The 15,051-nt window shown below is 47.0% G+C and overlaps 1 protein-coding gene across 3 annotated transcripts in view; it reads right to left on the bottom strand.

Annotated features, from left to right (window-relative positions):
- Positions 1-15,051, bottom strand: part of KIAA1549L (KIAA1549 like) — a 673,640-nt gene that overhangs the window by 499,195 nt on the left and 159,394 nt on the right. The window lies entirely within an intron of this gene.

The following is a 15,051-nucleotide window of genomic DNA, read 5'->3' as shown; positions in this document are numbered from 1 at the left end:
TGTAACGGGTTCAGCCGCACGAGTCTGGGCAGGAACTATAACTGACACTGCCTGCAGACGCAGCAGGCTGATGCTGCCAAACATATCTCAAAATGAGGCAAAGAAGGTTAACCTCCGCATTACCAGACCGTTGAGAGAATAACAAGAAACAAACCCCGGCCCGGTTCATGACACCCAGGTTGTGTGGAGGATAACATCCTTGGTGTATATATCTTCTCCTTATGTGTATCTCAGTTTTTCTTACCAGCAGAAGTGGTTATTGGTATGAAAACTGAGAACACATCCATCCCCTTGGATAGTCGGGCAGGAGCCAATATGGCGGATGCTTGGTTTGCATGGGACATGGTCTTTCCTGTAGTACTCTGACAAAGCCTATCCCCTTACATACAATTGACTCTGCGCCTCTCAGTCAGGCACATTTTATGCAAGTAGTGCATGGTGTGAACCTGCACATAGGGATTCTTCACATGGAGCTCTTTTCTTGCTGTATCTTGAAAAGTCTCCTTACTCCTATTGTGCTGGGTCTTACCTGATTCACTAAACATAATCGGGACATAGACCGACAGGCCAGAGAGATTATTAAGTGGAGTGATTTTTGCAAAAATAATTGCCTAGATGCTAGTATCTATTAGTGTCTCCACTAAAATCATTCAATATTTCCTGTCCGATTTTGAGGAAGGGTTCTCTGAAAAGGGGAGGCAAGAACTGCCTCCTCATCTTCTGTATGACTGTCCTGGGATTAAAAACATCAAAGTGGATGCAATGTCTCAGAGCTTCTGGGGGTGGAGTACTGACGATGCTGTTCCTATTTTGCAAGAAGGGGTGGTCATCTCCACAGTGTGTCCTGAACTTGAGGGTGAGGTATTGAATGCTAAGGGAGATGCCTCTGCTGGAACTTCAGGGGAATTGTTTGTACACCTGTTGATCTACGTCTTAAAATTTTGAAGCCACATCATGACTCAGATCTGGCTGGTCACGCAGGTAGTAAGGCGACCTTGGACATCCTTTCTCATCGTTTTTGGTGGCCAAAGTTGCGTAAATATGTAGATAACTTAGTGCCTTCATGTTGTGTTTGTGTGCATTCCAAGATCCCGCATACTTGTGCATCTGGGGTTCTTTTGCCATTGACGATTGCTGACCGACCATGGAGTAATTTATCCATGAATTTCATTAACAATCTTCCTTAATCCTTTGGTAAAAGTGTTATTTTAGTTGTGGTGGATAGGTTTAGTAAAATGGCGCACTTTATTGCTTTACCTGCTCTCCCTAACGCCAAGACACTGGTTCAGGTGTTTGTCACTGAGATCATGAAGTTTCAGGGGGTTCCCCCCGATGAGGGGTCAGATTGGGGGACCCAATTTGTATCTAAATTTTGGAGAGAATTTTGTGCTCATTTAGGCTGGTTTCACACTTGCGTTATATGCGGTCGCCGCACACCTCAATTCGCCGCATGCAGACGCATCCACATACAACGCATGTCCCTGCGTACCCAATGTTAAAGATAGGTACACAGGGAAACGCAGGACATAGGCAGCAGTAGGCGGAGCCTGGGCGAGCTACACGGAGGAAGTAATGAGGAAGTATGCTGCTATCCGCAGCACACAGGAACGCAACTGTGAAACCAGCCTTAGGGATGCATCTGTCCTTTTCTTCAGCATTCCATACTCAAACTAATGGCCAGTCTGAACGCCTAAACCAAAGTTTGGAGACTTACCTCAGATGTTTTGTGTCAGATAACCAGGATGACTGGTCTTTTTTTCTACCAATGGCTGAGTGTAAGTGTGATAACCAATCATGGAAATGTAGTAATGTTAATAGTAGATCACATGACAAAAAAACACTCACCACATTGGTGACTGAAGTGTAACGTAGGTGTCATGGACAGCACGCCAAAAATCCCAGCATGTGAACTCATTCAATGTCCAGCGGTGAGTCTGAAGCTGGGCACATGCGCAAACCACACGTGCTGTCAGAGGCATAATGTGCTTCCGGTGCATGAATCGCAAAGCGGTGAAACATATATTCAACTTCCGGATACTTACATACATTGCTTTCAGTGCGCTCATAACTAGGCGCATGCGTGAACCGCACAGCGGTGGAACACAGTCAATGTTCTCGGAGCCAAAGGACAATCTCTACCTAGATGTGTGCAAGCATAACACGCACCAGACACACGAAAACCACCGGAGCAATAAACCAACTGCGGCGCACCAGGGTCCTGGTCGTCGCAGTGGTATTGCTTTCCTCTCAGGGAGAGTGACACTACGTTTGGAGGCAAGAAAGGATAACTGCATCCAGGTATCACAAACATGCAACACATTTCACACTCTAGACCACCAGGGGGAGCTTCTGCTCCTATTTATTAGGTCACTCCATATATATATATATATATATATATATATATATATATATATATAACTGGTAGTCGGTAGGGAAAGTTAGTTCAGTTCCTGGCAGAGCTCCAGACAGGAGTTCTGTCAGTTCCAGACCAGAGTCTGAGGAGGATGGAAGGTTAAAGGAGCTGTGCATGCCCTCAGAGCTGCAGATCCCAGAAAGTGACATTGAAAGGCAGAACTGTATTGCAGCGAGCGTGAAGAAAGTCAAAGCAAAGGAGAGGATACCAGAAGGGGACCAGCCCCGCTCAAGCTGTCTCCTTCTGAGGCGCAACATCCCGGTAGCCGGAACACCGAGAGAGTAAGGACCTCTACGCCTTATTTCAGAGACCGGCAGGACAGCTATTTGCAGGTTACCTGTCCGCACTTACACCCAGGAGGCACGGTGACACCTACAGAGCCGGGTTATCTAAGAGACCCTATAAACAGGCTCAAGTCACCAGTCATATGGGTATTGTCCTATCCTATATGGGGAACAGAGAGAACGAAACACCACATCTGTGAGACCCTATGTAAAGCCATAGGCAGTAAGGGACTACACCACTGCAGAACAAGGGAAGGCTATTGATTTCCACCTGGACAAGGGAACTCCACCTCCAAACCGGCGGGACTCTGCCTGCCCTGTGATCTGGTGCCCTGGACTGTGGATGTTGAAGTCTTCAGTAAAGGTAAAGAGACAGCAACCTTGTGTCTTCGTTATTCTCTGCACCTCTCACCATACCACCATCTACACACCGGGAAGCCCTGGGGATATACTTCATCTGTGGGAAGGTATACCATCTAGCTGCCATAACATCACCCCAGAGTACCCCTTAAAGCAGCATCGGTCACCCTGACCAAATACCACAGGTGGCGTCACAAACATTCCCCTTAAAGACCATTCCTTTTTACACGGACATCCCAGGGCCACGGACCGGGACAGCCACCGTGACATTCCCCTGTGAACCGCAGGACCCGGTACCGAGTACCCCACGACCCTTGGGGGGCGATCCAACTTGGCGTCACGAACAGATCTACTAACCCCCGTAAATCGGGTCATGTGCGCCTAATGACTGTGCCAGAATTGTGCTTGAATTGTGATTTATTGAAAGACTGCGTATTGCAAAAGACCGCCAAGATTGCCGCCAAAACCATCGCCATTACAGCACCATGAGGAGCGCTAGAGAAGAAGGGTGTGCCATCGTGGGCGGGAACAAACTGAGAAGAGTGAAAAATAATGGCCGCCCAGTTCAAACACCTCTGTACCCTGAGGACGTGTCCGTCAGCAACAGAGATCCGCCTCCTGATCCTAAATGGTGCGAGGAGACAAAGAAGAAGGAACCGCCCCCGGAGGAGAGAGCGGGAAAGAGACCAGGACGGAGGGAGCAGCGTGGAGGACGCCATGGCCAGCAGCCCGGAACCAGAGCATGGGGTGGAAGTGGAGGACTCCCCCAGACACCTGGAAAGGAGCCGTGACCAGATCCCACTAGTCGGCCCTGAATTTCTGCAGTCCGGAGTGGAAGGGCTTATCGACCAGCTCCTGCAGATGGAGCTGGGCGCCAAAGCCACGTGTCGGACAGCACCCGCGGAGGAATTACCAGCACCGCTCCCTGTCCAACAGCCTCCGACACCGACGGAGGAGACCGGCACCGGAGATACCGCAGGTAAGGACACCAACCCTGCCCCGGTAGCCGATGAACTCTTGGTAGGCCCTATTGCAGCGCCACCTCTCTACGGGTCCAGCCCGATCCAAAACTTGGGGCAATGGGACCAGCCTACAGGGATGGAGCAGTTCCTAAAGGCCCCAATTCAACCCACCAACTTACCTGGGGAGGTATACGCTGAAAAGACTATTTACCGCTGGGTCAATCCTGGACCTGACATCATGGGGTTCCCTGGGAGGAGGAAGAGTGAGAGGGAAACCCTAGAAGTCTTGAGCTGGGATGAGTACCAGCAACAACTCACCTGCGGATGTGAGGAAAAGGAGGAACACCAGGCCCAGCGCAGAGCCTTTGATAAAAAAGATCTGCAGGTCAAAGCCCAGGCCGGCAAGGACTGCCATGTCAACCAGGCCCCGCTTAAGCAGGGCATCGTGGTAACCTTCAAGCTAAAGGGAGGCTGGGTCTTCATAAAAGAGCAGGGACTCTATGCCGAAGTCTTTGTTAACAGGAGGATTGAGACAGAGACACTCATTGCCAGAGAGAGTAAAAATAATCCCAAAATATTCTTTAACTATATAAATAGTAAGAAACTAAAAAATGACAGTGTTGGCCCCCTTAAAAATAATCTGGGGGAAATGGTGGATGAGGATGAGGAAAAAGCCAATATGCTAAATGACTTTTTTTCATCAGTATTTACAAAAGAAAATCCCATGGCAGACAAAATAACTAGTGATAAAAATTCCCCATTAAATGTCACCTGCTTAACCCAGCAGGAAGTACAGCGGCGTCTAAAAATAACTAAAATTGACAAATCTCCGGGCCCGGATGGGATACACCCCCGAGTACTGCAGGAACTAAGTACAGTCATTGATAGACCATTATTTTTAATCTTTAAAGACTCCATAATAACAGGGTCTGTACCACAGGACTGGCGTATAGCAAATGTGGTGCCAATATTAAAAAAAGGGGCAAAAACTGAACTCGGTAATTATAGGCCAGTAAGCTTAACCTCTACTGTGGGTAAAATCCTGGAGGGCATTCTAAGGGATACTATACTGGAGTATCTGAAGAGGAATAACCTTATGACCCAGTATCAGCACGGGTTTACTAGGGACCGTTCATGTCAGACTAATTTGATCAGCTTCTATGAAGAGGTAAGTTCCGGACTGGACCAAGGGAACCCAGTGGACGTAGTGTATATGGACTTTTCCAAAGCTTTTGATACGGTGCCACACAAAAGGTTGTTACATAAAATGAGAGTAATGGGGATAGGGGAAAATATGTGTAAGTGGGTTGAGAGCTGGCTCAGGGATAGGAAACAAAGGGTGGTTATTAATGGAGCACACTCGGACTGGGTTACGGTTAGCAGTGGGGTACCACAGGGGTCAGTATTGGGCCCTCTTCTTTTTAACATATTTATTAATGACCTTGTAGGGGGCATTCAGAGTAGAATTTCAATATTTGCAGATGACACTAAACTCTGCAGGGTAATCAATACAGGGGAGGACAATTTTATATTACAGGATGATTTATGTAAACTAGAAGCTTGGGCTGATAAATGGCAAATGAGCTTTAATGGGGATAAATGTAAGGTCATGCACTTGGGTAGAAGTAATAAGATGTATAACTATGTGCTTAATTCTAAAACTCTGGGCAAAACCGTCAATGAAAAAGACCTGGGTATATGGGTGGATGACAAACTCATATTCAGTGGCCAGTGTCAGGCAGCTGCTACAAAGGCAAATAAAATAATGGGATGTATTAAAAGAGGCATAGATGCTCATGAGGAGAACATAATTTTACCTCTATACAAGTCACTAGTTCAACCACACTTAGAATACTGTGCACAGTTCTGGTCTCCGGTGTATAAGAAAGACATAGCTGAACTTGAGCGGGTGCAGAGAAGAGTGACCAAGGTTATTAGAGGACTGGGGGGTCTGCAATACCAAGATAGGTTATTACACTTGGGGCTATTTAGTTTGGAAAAACGAAGACTAAGGGGTGATCTTATTTTAATGTATAAATATATGAGGGGACAGTACAAAGACCTTTCTGATGATCTTTTTAATCATAGACCTGAGACAGGGACAAGGGGGCATCCTCTACGTCTGGAGGAAAGAAGGTTTAAGCATAATAATAGACGCGGATTCTTTACTGTAAGAGCAGTGAGACTATGGAACTCTCTGCCGTATGATGTTGTAATGAGTGAGTCATTAATTAAATTTAAGAGGGGACTGGATACCTTTCTGGAAAAGTATAATGTTACAGGGTATATACACTAGATTCCTTGATAAGGCGTTGATCCAGGGAACTGGTCTGATTGCCGTATGTGGAGTCGGGAAGGAATTTTTTTCCCCATGGTGGAGTTACTCTTTGCCACATGGGTTTTTTTTGCCTTCCTCTGGATCAACATGTTAGGGCATGTTAGGTTAGGCTATGGGTTGAACTAGGTGGACTTACAGTCTTCCTTCAACCTTAATAACTATGACTATGACTAGGAGGGATGTGGAGTTCCACCTTTGGGAAGGACACCCGGATAGGGATCTGTACCCAGGAGATCGCGTCACCTACACCAGGCACTTTGGCGCCAAAGGGTGGTTCGCTCTCAACATCCATAAATACAGAAACCCCATCTCAAGACTGTCTAGCCCCAAGACACCAGCCATGCCTCCTCATGCAGTAACAGTGCCCCCTTGTGCTAAAGCAGCCGCAACTACCACCACTCCCACTGTCACCCCTGCCTTCCGCCACTACAAAGACTATGGTGTGTACTATTACTACTGCAGAGACTGCAGTAGCCACAGGACCAACCATCACCGGCACCCAAGCTGTTGTGGAACAGAGATCAGTGGGCACTGAAACCCTCATCAGAAGTGAAGGGGCACCATATACAGCACCTGGTAGCCACCCGTTCCCTAAGGGACTGCCATTGCCCGTGCTACCCCAGTAAACTACAATAAGAATCTGAAAATGACTGTAAATAGTTCATTGTTAATTTTTTGCTGCTAAAGTTTATTGAACCCGGCCAGTGTTATTCCTTAAAGGGGTCCTCAGTTTTAAGAGGATCCTAAGTTTTGCACAAGTTGCCTTAAGGAACTGAGAATCATGAACTGTGCATGATCAGAACTTTGCTGTAAATAGTTTGCACCTTCTTAAAGGTGCTTCCTACTGGTTTTACAAAAAGAAGCTTTTAAAGAGACTGCTTCTAAAGAGACTGTTTCTAATGTTGTTAGGAAGTGTTTTGTTTTCCAGAGACCTGAAGAAAAACCTTTTTGGAGCGGCAAGATCCCGGGTCTGGATACACGCCTTGTAGCCCGCCCAAAGCCACTGTTGGGGTGTTAATGACGGGTCCCTCGCATCGTTGCTGCTGTTCTAAAGTTTTAATTGACTTGAGTATTAATGTGATTGATATTTTGCACTCCCTCATTAAAAGAGACTTGAATAATATTTGAACCCTTAAAGGGGATGTTTAATCGTTGCACTTTGCTAGAATATATTAAAGAGCTAATATAGTTAATAGTGATGAAAGCTGAGATTTCACTTTAGATAGAATGTAGCTGATATCCTGATGCACTTTTGACAAAATAAAGAGAAATAAAAGAAACCCGTGGGGGTTGGACGAAGACTTTGCACTTAAGAGATAATATATACCCGTGAGGGTCGTGGCACTTAATAGTTAATAATCATACTGGTTTATTAAAGTTTTCTATCCGTGAAAGTACGCGTACAATGTAAATACGTACAATGTAAATAGTTAATGCAACATTCAAGTGTCCTCACCTCCCATAAAGGGAAGAATAAGATATAGTATTAATTTGTTTTATAGTATTTCAAAAATTTGTACGTCTTTTTCTAACCTGTAACTGTTGTTTTCTTTTCCCAGTCCAGGAGTACTGGATTTAATGGGGGAAGGGGGGGGGAGTGCGGCGCCCCAGGATCTTGGTTGTCGCAGTGGTATTGCTTTCCTCTCGGGGAGAGTGACACTACGTTTGGAGGCAAGAAAGGATAACTGCATCCAGGTATTACAAACATGCAACACATTTCAGACTCCAGACCACCAGGGGGAACTTCTGCTCCTATTTATTAGGTCACTCCCCATATATATATATAACTGGTAGTCTGTAGGGAAAGTTAGTTCAGTTCCTGGCAGAGCTCCAGACAGGAGTTCTGTCAGTTCCAGACCAGAGTCTGAGGAGGATGGAAGGTTAAAGGAGCTGTGCATGCCCTCAGAGCTGCAGCTCCCAGAAAGAGACATTGAAAGGCAGAACTGTATTGCAGCGAGCGTGAAGGAAGTCGAAGCAAAGGAGAGGATACCAGAAGGGGACCAGCCCCGCTCAAGCTGTCTCCTTCTGAGGCGCAACATCCCGGTAGCCGGAACACCGAGGGAGTAAGGACCTCTACGCCTCTAGGACAGCTAATTGCAGGTTACCTGTCCGCACTTATACGCAGGAGGCACAATGACACCTACAGAGCCGGGTTATCTAAGAGACCCTATAAACAGGCAACAGGCTCAAGTCACCAGTCATATGGGTATTACATAGTTACATAGTTACATAGTTATTAAGGTTGAAGGAAGACTGTAAGTCCATCTAGTTCAACCCACAGCCTAACCTAACATGCCCTAACATGTTGATCCAGAGGAAGGCAAAAAAAACCCATGTGGCAAAGAGTAACTCCACCATGGGGAAAAAAATTCCTTCCCGACTCCACATACGGCAATCAGACTAGTTCCCTGGATCAACGCCTTATCAAGGAATCTAGTGTATATACCCTGTAACATTATACTTTTCCAGAAAGGTATCCAGTCCCCTCTTAAATTTAATTAATGAATCACTCATTACAACCTCATACGGCAGAGAGTTCCATAGTCTCACTGCTCTTACAGTAAAGAATCCGCGTCTGTTATTATGCTTAAACCTTCTTTCCTCCAGACGTAGAGGATGCCCCCTTGTCCCTGTCTCAGGTCTATGATTAAAAAGATCATCAGAAAGGTCTTTGTACTGTCCCCTCATATATTTATATATTAAAATAAGATCACCCCTTAGTCTTCGTTTTTCCAAACTAAATAGCCCCAAGTGTAATAACCTATCTTGGTATTGCAGACCCCCCAGTCCTCTAATAACCTTGGTCACTCTTCTCTGCACCCGCTCCAGTTCAGCTATGTCTTTCTTATACACCGGAGACCAGAACTGTGCACAGTATTCTAAGTGTGGTTGAACTAGTGACTTGTATAGAGGTAAAATTATGTTCTCCTCATGAGCATCTATGCCTCTTTTAATACATCCCATTATTTTATTTGCCTTTGTAGCAGCTGCCTGACACTGGCCACTGAATATGAGTTTGTCATCCACCCATATACCCAGGTCTTTTTCATTGACGGTTTTGCCCAGAGTTTTAGAATTAAGCACATAGTTATACATCTTATTACTTCTACCCAAGTGCATGACCTTACATTTATCCCCATTAAAGCTCATTTGCCATTTATCAGCCCAAGCTTCTAGTTTACATAAATCATCCTGTAATATAAAATTGTCCTCCCCTGTATTGATTACCCTGCAGAGTTTAGTGTCATCTGCAAATATTGAAATTCTACTCTGAATGCCCCCTACAAGGTCATTAATAAATATGTTAAAAAGAAGAGGGCCCAATACTGACCCCTGTGGTACCCCACTGCTAACCGCAACCCAGTCCGAGTGTGCTCCATTAATAACCACCCTTTGTTTCCTATCCCTGAGCCAGCTCTCAACCCACTTACACATATTTTCCCCTATCCCCATTACTCTCATTTTATGTAACAACCTTTTGTGTGGCACCGTATCAAAAGCTTTGGAAAAGTCCATATACACTACGTCCACTGGGTTCCCTTGGTCCAGTCCGGAACTTACCTCTTCATAGAAGCTGATCAAATTAGTCTGACATGAACGGTCCCTAGTAAACCCGTGCTGATACTGGGTCATAAGGTTATTCCTCTTCAGATACTCCAGTATAGTATCCCTTAGAATGCCCTCCAGGATTTTACCCACAGTAGAGGTTAAGCTTACTGGCCTATAATTACCGAGTTCAGTTTTTGCCCCTTTTTTGAATATTGGCACCACATTTGCTATACGCCAGTCCTGTGGTACAGACCCTGTTATTATGGAGTCTTTAAAGATTAAAAATAATGGTCTATCAATGACTGTACTTAGTTCCTGCAGTACTCGGGGGTGTATCCCATCCGGGCCCGGAGATTTGTCAATTTTAGTTATTTTTAGACGCCGCTGTACTTCCTGCTGGGTTAAGCAGGTGACATTTAATGGGGAATTTTTATCACTAGTCATTTTGTCTGCCATGGGATTTTCTTTTGTAAATACTGATGAAAAACAGTCATTTAGCATATTGGCTTTTTCCTCATCCTCATCCACCATTTCCCCCAGATTATTTTTAAGGGGGCCAACACTGTCATTTTTTAGTTTCTTACTATTTATGTAGTTAAAGAATATTTTGGGGTTATTTTTGCTCTCTCTACCAATGAGTCTCTCTGTCTCAATCTTTGCTGCCTTGATTTGCTTTTTACAGAATTTATTTAATTTTCTGTATTTATTTAATGCCTCCTCACTACCTACTTCCTTTAATTCTCTAAATGCTTTCTTTTTGTCCCTTATTGCGCCCCTTACAGCTCTATTTAGCCATATTGGTTTCCTCCTATTTCTAGTATGTTTATTCCCATATGGTATATACTGTGCACAGGTCCTATCCAGGATGCTAATAAACGTCTCCCATTTTCTTTGTGTATTTTTGTGTCTCAGGATATCGTCCCAGTTAATTGCACCAAGATCCTCTCTCATCCGTTGGAAATTTGCCCTCCTGAAGTTTAGTGTCCCTGTCACCCCCCTACTACCCATCTTATTAAAGGTTACATGAAAACTTATTATTTTGTGATCACTATTCCCCAAGTGACCCCCAACCCTTATATTTGATATGCGGTCTGGCCTGTTGGTTAATATTAGGTCTAGCAGTGCCCCCCTCCTTGTTGGGTCCTGAACCAGTTGTGAAAGGTAATTGTCTCTCATAGTTGTCAAAAACCGATTACCTTTGCTGGAACTGCAGGTTTCTGTTCCCCAATCTATTTCAGGGTAGTTGAAGTCCCCCATAATAATGACTTCTCCTTGAGTCGCAGCTTCATCTATTTGCTTTACGAGGATATTCTCCATTGCTTCCATTAATTTTGGAGATTTATAACAAATCCCTATCAGTAATTTATTATTTTTTCCCCCTCCCCTTATCTCCACCCACAAGGACTCTACATTTTCATTAAATTCACCTATATTATCACGCAGGATGGGTTTTAAGGAAGATTTTACATATAGACACACCCCTCCCCCTCGCTTATCTGTACGGTCATTTCTGAACAGGCTATAGCCCTGCAAGTTAACAGCCCAGTCATGGCTCTCATCCAGCCACGTCTCAGATATCCCCACCATGTCATAATTATGCTCCAACAACATTAGTTCTAATTCATCCATTTTGTTGGCGAGGCTTCTGGCATTAGTATACATGCACTTGATGTTACTCTCTGTACCTCTATTCTTTCTTAAATTACTAACTGTTCTAACCCCACCCCCCATGCCACCGCCACCCCCAACTTCCTTATTTGTGCCCAGGTCTCTATCTGCACTATCTTCCCCTCCTATAAAATGAATACCCTCCCCCCAATCCCTAGTTTAAACACTCCTCCAACCTTCTAACCATTTTCTCCCCCAGCACAGCTGCCCCTTCCCCATTGAGGTCCAGCCCGTCCCTAGCGTAGAGCCTGTAGCCAACTGTGAAGTCGGCCCAGTTCTGCAGGAACCCAAACCCCTCCTTCCTATACCAATTCTTGAGCCACTTATTAACCTCCCTAATCTCCCGTTGCCTCTCTGGCGTGGCACGTGGTACAGGCAGTATTTCGGAAAATACCACGTTGGAGGTCCTTGCTTTCAGCTTGCAGCCTAATTCCCTGAAATCATCTTTAAGGACCTTCCACCTACCTCTAACTTTGTCATTTGTGCCAATGTGCACCATGACCGCTGGGTCCTCACCAGCCCCTCCCAGTAATCTGTCCACCCGATCAGCGATGTGTCGGACTCGAGCGCCAGGTAGGCAGCACACCGTCCGACGATCCCTGTCTTTGTGACAGATTGCCCTATCTGTTCCCCTAATAATTGAGTCCCCCACTACCAGCACCTGTCTGGCCTGCCCTGCTCTCCTATTTCCCTCCTTACTGGAGCAGTCACTCCTCCGGCTTTCAGAGGACATGCCTGGCTGCAGCAGTGCTACCCCTGTACTGGCATCCCCCTCATCTGCCAACTTAGCAAACTTATTGGGGTGTGCCAGATCAGGACTAGCCTCCCTGGCACTCTTCCCTCTACCCCGCCTTCTATCTGTCACCCAGCTAACTGCCACACTGTCCTGCAGTCCTATTGTCCTATCCTATATGGGGGACAGAGAGAACGAAACACCACATCTGTGAGACCCTATGTGAAGCCATAGGAAGTAAGGGACTACACCACAGCAGCACAAGGGAAGGCTACTGATATCCACCTGGACAAGGGAACTCTGGACTTGCCTCCAAACCGGCTGGACTCTGCCTGCCCTGTAATCTGGTGCCCTGGACTGTGGATGTTGAAGTCTTCAGTAAAGGTAAAGAGACTGCAACCTTGTGTCCTCGTTATTCTCTGCGCCTCTCACCATACCACCATCTACACACCGGGAAGCCCTGGGGATATACTTCACCTGTGGGAAAGTATACCATCTAGCTGCCATAACATCACCCCAGCGGACCCCTTAAAGCAGCGTCGGTCACCCTGACCGAATACCACAGGTGGCGTCACGAACATTCCCCTTAAAGACCTTTCCCTTTTACACAGACGTCCCAGGGCCACGAACTGGGTCAGCCACCGTGACATCCCCCTGTGAACCGCAGGACCAGGTACCGAGTACCCCACGGCCCTTGGGGGGCGATCCACATCCATAATAAATCACAGTGGCATCCATAAATAGCCACAGTACATTTTAACAATCTAGAGGCAAGTCAAAATATCACATTAAATATCGGGTAGATTACAAGGCATCACATGATAGTCTTGGTGACCAAGGGTAGAAGATAGACCAAACCTACTATTCATAATTGTGTCATCCTAATCCAAATCCGATCATGAGCTATTTAAAACATATATATAATAAACCAAGAGAGAGATGGTAAACCGGGCAACACTGTTGCTCAGTATTCAATGAAAGAGTTTCAACTGGCTTCTCATTTTACATGAACAGAGGTCAACAGGCTATAACTAAGGTCAAAAAATAAAACTGAAAAAATGAGAGGAAAAAGAGGAGGGCACCAGCAACCACGGACAAACCCATAGCACTTAAGAGATTAAAGGAGAGCAAAAATAATAATAATAATAATAACTAGATGGGTATTTCCTGAAGGAACTACAGATAGTGCTTTGGAATGGTGCCCGGGCTGCCCCTGCAAGACTTTCACACTTGGGTGCCCCTCAGACGCTGGTTTGGTAGTTGTAGCCCCTCAGGGTTGAGGCCACTCTGGGTCCGATTTGGTGGGCCGGGTCACTCTGGGTCCGATTTGGTGGGCCGGGTCACTCTGGGTCCGATTTGGTGGGCCGGGTCACTCTGGGTCCGACTTGGTGGGCCGGGTCACTCTGGGTCCGATTTGGTGGCCCGGGTCACTCTGGGTCCGATTTGGTGGCCCGGGTCACTCTGGGTCCGATTTGGTGGCCCGGGTCACTCTGGGTCCGATTTGGTGGGCCGGGTCACTCTGGGTCCGATTTGGTGGGCTGGGTCACTCTGGGTTCGATTTGGTGGGCCGGGTCACTCTGGGTCCGATTTGGTGGGCCGGGTCACTCTGGGTCCGATTTGGTGGGCCGGGTCACTCTGGGTCCGATTTGGTGGGCCGGGTCACTCTGGGTCCGATTTGGTGGGCCCGGTCACTCTGGGTCCGGTTTGGTGGGCCGGGTCACTCTGGGTCCGATTTGGTGGGCCGGGTCACTCTGACTGACAGCAGGATAAGGGAATGGCTGATAACAGAGAATAGACTGACAGCAGGACAGGGGAATTGCTGATAGAGAGAAATAGACTGACATCAGGACGGGGAATGGCTGATAACAGAGAAAAATAGACTGACTGCAGTACGGGGAATGGCTGATAACAGAGAGAAATAGACTGACAGCAGGACGGGGAATGGCTGATAACAGAGAGAATAGACTGACAGCAGGACAGGGAATGGCTGATAACAGAGAGAATAGACTGACAGCAGGACAGGGGAATGGCTGATAACAGAGAGAAATAGACTGACAGCAGTACGGGGAATGGCTGATAACAGAGAGAAATAGATGGGTATTTCCTGAAGGAACTACAGATAGTGCTTTGGAATGGTGCCCGGGCTGCCCCAGCAAGACTTTCACACTTGGGTGCCCCTCAGGCGCTGGTTTGGTAGTTGTAGCCACTCTGGGTCCGATTTGGTGGGTGGGGCCCCTCAGGGGCCGATTTGGTGGGCGCTGTATACTGCGCGGCTCTGCGCTGTATACTGCGCGGCTCTGCGCTGTATGCTGCGCGGCTCTGCGCTGTATGCTGCGGGGCTCTGCGCTGTATGCTGCGGGGCTCTGCGCTGTATGCTGCGCGGCTCCGCGCTGTATGCTGCGGGGCTCCGCGCTGTATGCTGCGGGGCTCCGCGCTGTATGCTGCGGGGCTCCGCGCTGTATGCTGCGCGGCTCCGCGCTGTATGCTGCGGGGCTCCGCGCTGTATGCTGCGCGTCTCCGCGCTGTATGCTGCGCGGCTCCGCGCTGTATGCTGCGCGGCTCCGCGCTGTATAATGCGCGGCTCTGCGCTGTATGCTGCGGGGCTCCGCGCTGTATAATGCGCGGCTCTGCGCTGTATGCTGCGGGGCTCTGCGCTGTATACTGTAATAATAATAAGACTACAGATAGTGCTTTGAAATTGTGCTGTGCTGTCACTTTAAGAGCTGATATTATCTGACAAAACT

Source organism: Ranitomeya variabilis, chromosome 2, assembly GCF_051348905.1.
Source record: "Ranitomeya variabilis isolate aRanVar5 chromosome 2, aRanVar5.hap1, whole genome shotgun sequence".
Taxonomy (NCBI): domain Eukaryota; kingdom Metazoa; phylum Chordata; class Amphibia; order Anura; family Dendrobatidae; genus Ranitomeya; species Ranitomeya variabilis.
This window is presented reverse-complemented; position numbering and strand designations above follow the sequence as displayed.